This window comes from Leptonychotes weddellii, chromosome 1, assembly GCF_054177405.1.
Source record: "Leptonychotes weddellii isolate Sample4059 chromosome 1, ASM5417740v2, whole genome shotgun sequence".
Lineage (NCBI taxonomy): Eukaryota > Metazoa > Chordata > Mammalia > Carnivora > Phocidae > Leptonychotes > Leptonychotes weddellii.
The window spans coordinates 55,777,296-55,789,255 of record NC_138369.1 but is presented as its reverse complement, the minus strand read 5'-3'; the positions used below and the strand labels follow the sequence as shown (position 1 = coordinate 55,789,255).

The 11,960-nt window shown below is 40.2% G+C and overlaps 1 pseudogene; it reads left to right on the top strand.

The window, feature by feature from the left end:
* The first annotated feature begins 10,151 nt into the window (after positions 1 to 10,151).
* Positions 10,152 to 11,245, top strand: LOC102744074 (farnesyl pyrophosphate synthase pseudogene; annotated as a pseudogene).
* Positions 11,246 to 11,960: the final 715 nt, after the last annotated feature.

Genomic DNA, 11,960 nt, shown 5'->3' with positions numbered 1-11,960 from the left:
ATCTTTATATATTGTATATCCATTAACATCATTTTAGAGTTATAGTTTTTTTTTTAATTTTATTTATTTATTTGAGAGAGAGAGAATAAGAGAAAGAGCACAAGCAGGGGGAGCAGCAGTGGGAGAGAGAGAAGCAGACTCTCTGTCAAGCAGGGAGCTGGATGTGGGGCTCAATTCCAGGACCCCGAGATCATGACCTGAGCCAAGGCAGATGCTTAACTGACTGAACCACCCAGGCGCCCTGAGTTATTGTTATTTTTTATACTTTTGTCTTTTAGATTGTATGCCAGAATTGAAAGTGCTTTATGGACCATCGTTTCAGTCTTACAGTATTCTGTATTTACCTATAGATTTATCTTTACCAGTGAACTTTACTTTTTATATGTTTTTGTTTTGGTATTTACTATTTTTTATTTCATTTTGCAGGACTCCCTTTACCATTAAAGGTAGGTCTGGTGGTGATGTACTCCCTCAGCTTTTATTTATCTGGGAAAGTCTTTACTTCTCCTTTGCTTTCAAAGGATAATAAAATCATTTTTTTCAAAGGACAATTATTTCATACTTTGGGTTGTAATCCAATACGACTTAATTTTGTTGCTCAAATTGTTCCAGCTTGGGCTATTAGGAGGTCTTTCAGTTGGCTCCTGTATCCCTTTCACATACTCCCATCATTGTGAGTTTGTTTGTTTAAGTCCTGCCTTACTTCCTGACACTACAAGATACTCTGGGCTCATGTTGTATATTTCCTGCCCCAGTCCTTGAATCAGCCACTTCTCCAAGGAGTCCTGATTCCTTTTATTGGAGAATGATTTTAGAAGCCAAGATCTGGGTGCTGGGTGTGCTGGTTGCTACTGGGGTGTCATTGTTAGGTCTTCTAAGCTGACAGAGCAAGAAAATGTATATGTATATACTAACCCATCTATATATACATACCCATACATATTTCTGTATGTAACAATCTGTATCTATATTAAGCTTAGTTTATACTGATGTCTCCAACTGTATTCTATTACTACATGGATCATTCTAGCCTCCTTTCTAATCTTAATTGTAACTTCTCGCTCCAACAGTGAGATGGCTCCTACCATCTGCCATCCGTTTACTTATTGTTCAGTTGCATATATATGCAGTATCAGAATTGTTAACTCATTATTCCCATAGGAAACTACTTTATCAACCAGAGTACAGTGCTGATGCACAGGTTTTTCTTGCCTTTAGTTTTACATACTCTACTCATTTCCAAAGACACTTAGATCAAAGTCTTGCCCCCCCAACCCCTTTAGCAAAGTTATTTCTTACATTTGTAAATACAGTTAAGTTATTTTACTATACTCTGCTTTCCATTCTAGGATTCTCTTGACCTCCCAAATAATTTTTAAAATTTGCATACATTAAACTTCACTCTGTGCTATAAATTCAGTGGATTTTGATGAATGCATAGAGTCCACCATTCCAGTGTCATACAGAATAGTTCCACTGCCCTAAAAATTCCCTGTGCTTCACCTATTCATCCCTCCTCACAGCTCGATAATATTTGTGTGATCTATTCCTGTGCTCTCTATTCTTTCCCAAAGATCTATAGCTATATTCTTTTTTCCAATACCAATAGCATGCATGGAATCTTCCAAAGCATGAATATGACTCTCTCTCCATTTCTTTAGATCTTTCATCTCTTTCATTAGAGTTTCATAACTTGTCTGCAATACGTAGTATGTATTTTGTTAGATTTTTACCTACATATTTCATTTTGTTGGGTGTAACATGATAGTATTACTTATTCAACTTCTAATTCTAATTGTTCCTTGCTGGTCTACGACACGGGTTCTGATTCCAGCCCATCCCATGCTTTTCCCATTGAATCTTGCCATCTTTGGACAGGACCAGGGGCCAAAAGAGCCTATATTCTTAGGTATAACAGTAACATTGATGTTTTCCATGTTACTGAAGAAAGGGAAGGCTGGCACCTTCCTTCTCTGCGTTTTTGGAAGGCAGCCTAACTTTGGACCTCACATTCACCTCTGTAGAGGATTAGTTCTTTTGTCACCTTATGATCTGGATTGATAGAGATTTCTTTCCCTTAATAATTATGAATGATACAGAACTTTAACTCTACATGGAGGATAGTAGCTGGCTTATTGGCTATGTCTGTATTCTCCCCTCAGGCCCCAAATTTCGCACACAGAACGTGTCTACCCTCAAGGAGGGAGCTAGACTTTTATGCACATCTACCTGTCAGTCACTGGCCACGGGCCATAGAGGGAGGATGTAAACTCGCGGGAGCCTCTGGCTTTCTTTGCTTATACTGTGGCAATGCAGCTCTGGTAGAACAAGGGCAGTTCTCGGAGGAAATCCCCAGATGTGAACTGTTAGGAGGGGGGAATGCAGAGGCTGGAGAGGGACATGCCTAAACAGTGGGAAGATCCAGGGAATCTGGGTGGAACCCTGCCGGGAAATGTCCCCTTAGAGTCTTAGGTACTGAGAGTGCATGGTAGTTAGGGGCAGTTTTAGCAGGATTTAACACTGTGGCAGTCCTTCCCATTTTCATTTCTCTCTTCTGATCTGTGGTGCCTCTGGCCCCTTTCTTCCCCGTACTTAATAGAGAAAAGACACTTTTACAATGCTTTGCATTTTCCTCTGGAGAGAGACCTTCAGTCTTCTGCATCCTTTATTTACAAAGTCATGGGGCTTCCCATTTCACTTCTCACGGTGTCAGATCCCAAGACTGTAGCAGATGAGCATATTCTTTGTTTCAAAAAAGATATATATTTAGTGGAAATATATACAAAATATATTTATAAAAATATATTTTTACTGGAAGATAATGATTTAGTTTTTTGATTATTCATGCAGTTTGATATAATTTACTTTTAATTTTCACATGTCTCAGGGGACTGGGAGGTGAAAAGAGAGAAAGTAATACTCAAATGGGCCTAAAATTCAAATGAGCTTGGTTAATACTGAGCTCCTTATTATTATATGTTGACCCTTCCTACACGGTTTTTGCATTAATGTGACTCATTTAAATAGGACACATTTCCCTAAAAATAGTCATAATTTGCACAGATGCCATTGTAAGTTTATTATTGATTTTGGATGATGAGAGAAAAGCATATCATTGATCAATTCTAGAAGCTAAATTTAGTAGCTGAAGGCTGTGGACATGTGAACCCTCTTCTGTCTGGAGTGAGGGTAAAGGTGAGGCAGGACCTTTAAGCCTTTTTCCATTCCTACCTTCCACCTGCTCTTCCTTCCTGCATGTAGATAGGATATTGACTGAGGTGGTGGCCTGACCCTTCCATCCCACACTCCCCTCCTGCTCAATGTAGTTCATGTCAGTGATGCATCTGTGGCCACTGCCTTTGTGCTATTCCAGCTGGCTGGTCCCCACAATGCTTGATGTTTCAGGCGTCCTGCAGCAGCTAAAGCAAACACAAATTAACATATGTGTATGTTATCCTGGCACAGTTAATGTAAAGAATGATTGTTGTCTGGGCGCCTGGGTGGCTCAGTTGGTTGGCCGACTGCCTTCGGCTCAGGTCATGATCCTGGAGTCCCTGGATCGAGTCCCGCATCGGGCTCCCTGCTCGGCGGGGGGCCTGCTTCTGCCTCTGACCCTCCCCCCTCTCATGTGTTCTCTCTCTCTCATTCTCTCTGTCTCAAATAAATAAATAAAATCTTTAAAAAAAAAAAAAAAGAATGATTGTTGTCTTAAGGACTTGTCAGGACAATACAGGTCAGTTTAAGACTTGTTTTGTTTTGAGATATCAGACCTCATGGCAAAACTCTGCCAGTAAGCACTTCTCAAAAGGCAGTTTAAATGAGAATCCACTGAGGATTATTAGGCTTCTACAGTCCCTTGAAGATAAGGTTAGCAATGCCACATTATTAAAATCTGTGTTAATTAGGTACCTAATCTAATTAAATTTCTCTGTCTTATATTTACTACTATACTTACTCATAATGCACAGTTGCAAGCTGATATACACAGAGACAGAACTCATGCAGGACTGAGCGGTTTCCTGAGACATGGGACTTCTGTGCTAAAACCAGGAAATTCCCAGGCAAGCCAGGACTAGCTGTTCAAGCTGGATCACTCAACACATTGACATGCAATGCAAACTGGGCACCAACCTTGACCTTAAGATGCAGGCTTCTGAGTTCATTCTGACTCTACTGCTGTGGGTCATTCGTGACTTCATTCTTCCCTAATTCCCTCTGTTCAGTCTACTGTCAAACCTTTGTATGAGACGGTTCTGGATTTACTCACATCATATTCAAATGTGGAAAGAAAAGCTCACCTCTTCATTTCTCTTATTATAGATCCAGCGTTCCTCCAGAGACTCCTCACCTGCTAGATACTATGAAATGCCTGGGTCTTCCAGAGCTAGCTGGGTGGGCTTCCTTTCTCTCTTGTTCGGTGTGGGCTACCCTTCATCATGTCATCCTCTTTGCTGATACAACATTTGCCCTGCTCTCTTTTCAGACATAATCGATTTGGTGCAGGCAGAGAAACTGGCTTCCTGGTAAGGGGACATAGATTGGGAAATATTTACAAAAGTTTGACTTGTTATATTCATTCAATGTACCGTGATAAAGTTTTGCTCTTGAACCAAATTCAAAGATAAATATAACAAATGTGGTATAACGACATACATCTCTGCTGGTATTTTATAAATAGATAGCTCTAGAGGAAGGGAGTTAAGACCAATGAAGAGTGGAATGACGGTTTTGGAGGATTCTTCAGTCTCACTGATAAATTTCCTCTTCCCCGCCTCTTAGGCAGGCACAGCTGGGGTAGCCTGCCTTGTGAGCCAACAATCTCCCTATTGTTAGGATGTTTCAGGATCAGGGGAGCCTCTATAGGGCTCCCTTTTTTTGCACTGCTATTGTGAAAGCATCCTGACCTTAGCAGTGTATCTGTTATTATTGATACAGAACCTTCATCTCTCATTATCTGTAAACTGGTAATGGATGAGTGGTTTTAAATTCTCTTCTGATGGAATGAATGTATAAAGTTTCACATTTCCTAGGAAATAATTTCACAAAGCCATTTCTAGAAAAGGCACATTTTTACAGTTAGTTGAATTTACTATCCCAGTAATGACAGTTAAAGATATTTTTCAGGAGATATTCACCCTTCTCCTTGTTATTTACTGCTCAACTGCTAAAACTGTAGATTTACATCTGGCAACTTCTTTTTTTCCTGGTTTTTACATGTTTAACTTTCTCTTTTGGTAACAGCACCTTTAGAGGAGATGGTGTATGAATTTTGGATATAAGCATGACAACCATGAATACTAATAACCCCTGTGTTTCAAATGCAAATATGAGATACAGAAAAAAACCTGTTCCTTTGTTCTCTGTGGCTCTAGAAACATTTACTACTCCTTTTTAAAAGCTTTTCTTCTACCCTCAAAAGTTCAACATTTGTAACTGCAAGAATCAGAAGGGATGACTGTTAATTACACATACTATTTGGAAAGCAATCATGTTTTCTCAATAGATAACTCCTTCCTTAAGCCAATTCTAGCACATCCAGGGTGTATAAATCCATGTCCAGTCATTGGATTACCAGGAGAAACAAAGTTTCTTGAAAAATTTTTCCTTGATCTTATTCTCTTTGTGTGAATATACTTATTTTAAATCCAAGACTGGAGTATTGGTTGTCTGTTTGCATAACAAATTGCTACACACCTAGAAGGTTAAAACAATATTTACTTACAGGTCTGTAGATCAGAAGTCCAGTAAGGCATGGTTGGATTCTCTCCTCTAGGGCTTAAAGGTACCTTCTTACCTGGAAGCTCTCAGGAAAGAATCAGTCTCCAAGTTTATTCGGGTCATTGGTAGAATCCAGTTCCTTGTGGTTGTAGGACTAAGATCTTGTTTTCTTGCTGGCTGTTGGCTGGAGCTCACCCTCAGCAACTAGGTTGCTTGTAGGTTCTTTTCACATAGCCTTTTTCATGTTCAAGCCAACAGGGGCATGTTGAATACTCCAGATGTTTGAATCACTGACTTCTTTTGCCATCAGCCAGAGAAAACTCTCTGCTTTTAAAGAACTCAAGTAACTAAGTGAGGCCCATCTGGACCATTTCCCTTTCTTAAAGTTAACTATGCCATATAACATAACCTAATCATTAGAAAAATTTCTCATCATATTCACAGGTTTTTTCCACTCACAAACAGCAGAACTTTTATCAAAGCAAATGTCACTTCACGGTCATCTTAGAATTCTGCCAAACAGGATTGGTGATAGTGATTAAAGGTAATGTGGTCATCAGTTTCTCTGTGCATTGAAAAGAAGATCTTTTGAGTCTTGAATCTCATGTTCAGCTATGCAAAATATGATAATAAGGATAAAAATGTTTAATTTTTATATATTAGAAAATCCACAGCATGATTATATTCCATGGAAAAAAGAGAGAAAGAAAGGGAAGATAGAAGGAAAAAAATTGCTGGAAGGAATTGTCAAAAAGAAAACAACAAGCCCAAGGTGTAGTCACTTATGCTAGGCCATGTCCTCAAACCAGGGTTTAATACCTAACCTAAGTGCAGTTTCACCCTCCTCCAGAAATGTAATCTCAATGGGTCAGTCAGGAATTTTCTGGTCAGCACTAGTGAGGTAAACTGTCACATGGGCTGTCCATCCCCTAAAGGTAGGTGATGTAATCGGCCTCTGCTCTCATCGCTAATGGAAGCTGACCTTGACTGGAACAATCCTTTCTTTACTTTTCCTAGTAACTCTTGCCCCACCCTCCTTCCTATAAAAACCTTCCACTTTGTACAACTCCTTTGAGCATCTCTCTACTAGATGGGATGCTGCCCGATTTATGAATTGTTTAATGAAGACAATTAGGCTTTCAAATTTCTCAGTTGAATTTTTGTTCTTTAATAGAATGATAAACTTCAAATGTTATATTTCTCGATATTATGCAAAATGATGCCTGCCTACTTTGTAGTTTTTGTGCTTTTCTCTTTGAGGTGAGAGGCAGGTGACTTGAATTCTAATCTCTGCACTACTTCCTAACTATAGGACTCTGGAAAGTCTCTGGGCTTCATTTGATTCATGAAGATAATCAGAGTGCACTTTCCTGAAGACAAGCAACCTTGAGGGCCTGTCTGACTCTAAGATTCAGGAGGTTCGATGTGAATGAGATGTGAAGGATTCACCCAATTGGGCAGAGTGGAAGCTGTGTGTTTTGTGCTTCCTTTCAGTCTTACCTAATCTAGGAATCTGACTGGTCCTGTGGCTTATTGTTGGGTCTCAGGTAGTTCCCATGGGTGGCAGGCCACTCTCCTTCCTCCTTCCTGGAAAAGTGAAAGCTTCAAACCTCATTGGGATTTTTCTTCTTTTTTCAAATCACATTTATGTTGTAGGCAGAACCTAAATACAAGTCTGTTTGCAAAGCCATGAATATTTGATGGGCAGGACAGCAAAGTCTAGTAGAGGAAGAAGACTCTCTTAAAAGTCCATCAGTGACATGTAAGGCATCCTGGGATGGAAGGTGGAAAAGGAGGTGGACTTCAGCTTTCCCTCCTTTCATCCACTTTTAGCTCTCTTGCTCACAGCCTCTAGGGAGCTTCTCTCCTCAAAAGTCCCACTCTTTCCACATTCCTTTTGGTCCTCAGAGCTTGAAACCCTCTGCTGTCTCATCCTCCTCACCAGCTGTCAATCATCCCATTTCCTCCCCTCCCCTCCTCTTCTCTTCTCTCCTCTCCTCTCTTCTCTTCTTTCTCTTCTCTTCTCTTCTCTCTCTTCTCCTCTTCTCTTCTCTTCTCTTTTCTCTTCTCTTCTCTTCTTTCTCTTGGTAGAACTTTTGAAGGCCAAGGATCCATGAAAATAGGGAAAGAATGAAAGATAGCCATTTTCTGTTAAAATAATCAGAGTTTTACACTGCCAATCAAGACTTAGCAAAATTCCTGTATACCATTTTTGTTTACAGAACCACCCTTTCTTTTCTTTTTTTTTAAAGATTTTTTATTTATTTATTTGAGAGAGAGAGAATGAGAGACAGAGAGCATGAGAGGGAGGAGGGTCAGAGGGAGAAGCAGACTCCCTGCCGAGCAGGGAGCCCGATGCGGGACTCGATCCCGGGACTCCAGGATCATGACCTGAGCCGAAGGCAGTCGCTTAACCAACTGAGCCACCCAGGCGCCCCACCACTCTTTCTTTTCTTAGTGTGATTTGGGTTGTCCCCTTCTGTTCATATGGATTGGTACATGCCCAGTCCTGTAACTGAGTTGCTTTGGGTTTCTCTTGGGAAGAGTATGTAAGTTTTTCTGCTCACTGGCTGTTTCAATGCCTGGGCAAACACCAGTTTTATTCTTCATATTTGTGGTTTAAATCTTCCTTGCACTTGGGAATACCTTTTTTCTCACACATAAGGTTTCATTTCTAAAAAGTTAAGTCACAATTTGCATGTGCCACTGGATGATGCCATTAAACTGGTCAATATTAATAAATCTAGGATGTTCAACTCAAAGGTTTTAATTGATCATTGAAGAAAATAGGCTCAAAATACTCTAGACTATTGTTGCTTTCCAAATTGAGATGGGAATAGGGTCCTATATTAATATGTTTATTTGAATTAAAAAGTGAAATTAGATATCTGGATGGAAAGGAACTCTGATTTGATGATTGGTTTGATGTTAGGAGTGGCATTATCATCAGGTTATATGAAAATAGTTTACCTGCTGCTACAAGCTTAGTTATAAAATAAAAGCACCCCAGTGTTCATAGCAGCAATGTCCACAATAGCCAAACTGTGGAAGGAGCCGAGATGCCCTTCAACAGATGAATGGATAAAGAAGATGTGGTCCATATATACAATGGAATATTACTCAGCCATCAGAAAGGATGAATACCTACCATTTGCAATGACATGGATGGAACTGGAGGGGATTATGCTAAGTGAAATAAGTCAAGCAGAGAAAGACATTTAGGATACGGTTTCACTCATATGTGGAACATAAGAAATAGCACGGAGGACCACAGGGGAAGGGAGGGAAAACTGAAGGGGAAGAAATCAGAGAGGGAAGCAAACCATGAGAGACTCTGGACTCTGGGAACCAAACTGAGGGTTACAGAAGGGAGGGGGGTGGGGGGATGGGGTAACCGGGTGATGGGTATTAAAGGGGGCACGTGTGGTAATGAGCACTGGGTGTTATACACAACTAATGAATCGTTGAACACTACATGAAAAACTAATGATGTACTATATGTTGGCTAATTGAACACAATAAAAAAAATTAGGCTATTACCAAAAAAAAAAAAAAAAAGTAAAAGCATCCCCTCATGAAATATTGCCTTAGCACAGTTGAATTAAAATTAGCTCTATTGTATTTCCCCATCCCTTTTTGAGTATACTGTGTTAAACAAGGTGACCATAAATGAGAGTATCTGGAATAGCCAGATAATTAACAGTCACTTGACAGGTCCTGATAAAGTTCTCTACATGTACATCCTAGAAACTGAAAAAGTGAATAAACAGAATGACTGTGTAATAAAATATTTTGCAAAAAACATAGTTTCCTATTTGTTGTTTTCAGCAAAATTGAAGGAAGACAAATTAAGTTGTCAGCATATAGATCATTAAAATTAGTTTTTGATGGTGGATCATCATGTGATTTTTGGTATATAACGAAGAGTTCAAAGAATTGAGTACATTGCTATGAAAATCTCTTTATAGCTATAGTTATGTAAACAACGTTTCTCGATGCTCTTATCTATAAAAATGAAAATTAGTTAAGAAATTAATGCTGAGGGGTGCCTGGGTGGCTCAGTCGTTAAGCGTCTGCCTTTGGCTCAGGTCATGATCCCAGCGTCCTGGGATTGAGCCCCATATCAGGCTCCCAGCTCAGCCCTCTCACTGTCTCTCTCTGTCAAATAAATAAATAAAATCTTAAAAAAAGGAAATTAATACTGAATCTTGCTGTTTTTGTGTTTATAATAGTTATGCCCAGATATAGGACATATTTTTAAAAATTTCGTATCATTAAGAGATGTGTTTCCTATAAAAATTTATTTATGTTTAACAATTATTTTTCAGAAATTGTAATATATTTTTGTGTTTTGATATCTGTTTGCAATAATTATAATAACTCAATTAGAAGAAAGTTTTTAAATCTTAAATGATCAATTGGATGTAGACCAAGAGCTGGCATCCAGGAGCAGAGCACTTTACTCCTACCTCAGAATGGATAGAGACCAGGAATTGAACCCTTATGCCCAAGCAAAGTAGGATTTCATCCAGCAATTCTCCCAGATTGTCAAGGTGCTGACCGAGGATGGCATGGGCCACCCAGAGACAGGAGATGGAATTGCCTGGCTTAAGAGGTCTTGGAGTACAATGCTATTGGAGGCAAGTACCAGTGGGGTTTGACAGTGCTGATAGCTTTTCAGGAGCTGGTGGAGTCAAGGAAGCAGGATGCTGATAGCACCCGGCAGGCCCTGACTGTGGGCTGGTGTGTGGGACTGCTCCAAGCTTTCTTCCTGGTGTCAGATGACATCATGGATTCATCCCTCACCCGGCAGGGGCAGATCTGCTCATATCAGAAGCCAGGCATAGGTTTGGATACCATCAAAGATGTTTTGTTTCTGGAAGCATGTATTTACCACCTGCTGAATCTCTACTGCCAGGAGTAGCCCTGTTACCTGAAATTGATTGAGCTTTTCCTACAGAGTTCCTATTAGACTGAGATCAGACAGACCCTGGACCTCATCACAGCCCCCCAGGGTAATGTGGATCTTGGCACATTCGCTGAAAAGAGGTATAAATCTATTGTCAAGAACAAGACGGCTTTCTATTCATTCTATCTTCCTGGGGCTGCTGCCATGGATATGGCAGGCATAGACAGGGAGAAAAGCATGCCAACACCAAGAAAATCCTGCTGGAGATGGGGGAGTTCTTTCAGATTCAGGATGATTCCCTTGATCTCTTTGGGGACCCTAGTGTGACAGACAAGATTGACACAGACTTCCAGACAACAAATGCAGTTGGCTGGTGGTTCAGTGTCTTCAGTGGACCTCTCTAGAACAGTGCAAGATCCTTCAGGAGAGTTATGGGCAAAAGGAGGCTGAGAAGGTGGCCCTGGGTGAAGGCGCTATAGGAGGAGCTGCACCTGTCAGCTGTGTTCATGCGGTAGGACGTAGACAGCTACAGCCACCTGATGGGCCTCCTCGAACCATGCCCTGCCCCCAGCCATGTTCTTGGGGCTAGCATACAAGGTCTACAAGAGGAAAAAGTGACCTAAAGACGGAGAGGGCGGGGAGGGGAGGGAGGCTCTCAATAAATTGTCTAACCTTCAAAAAAAATGATCAGTTGGATTTATGTTCTCAATTGTTCACTCATCACCCTTGCAGTAAAGGGAGTGCATTGCCCCACTCCTTTGACGTTGACTTGACCATGTCACGTAGTTTAAGCAATGGAATCTTAGCAGGTGGGATGCAAGTAAAGATTTTAAATGTGTTTGTGTGATTTGTCTCACCTCTTGAACTTATGCCATCCACCTTGATAAGAAAATGCCTAGGTGCAATGTTTTTCAAGTTTCTCTTAGGGTATATGTGAACAAGGAGTTTGAGGCACCACTATAGACATATACAACCGGAAGATATCTTTCAGATCGTTTGGGACAAAGACTTTAAAGACCCTAAAGTCCCAAGTGCAAGCATTGTTATACACATAAAGGTTCGGCATCTTATCTGCTTTCCAGGTTTGCTTTGTGATGTCCCACCCAAACTGTAGTTTCATTGCTAAAAAAGAGATGTATATAAAACCCAAGTTATCTAGACCTTTGCCCCATGATCTATGAACAGTAACACAAAGGCAACATTTGAAAATGAAATCTGGCAAGAATATAGAGAAATGTCTTAATTCACCTATAAAAGAAGATATTGAGAATCTTCTGTAACTGCAAACTAGGTTCAATCTTAGCAATTTCCCCATTTTGGATATTACATGAAA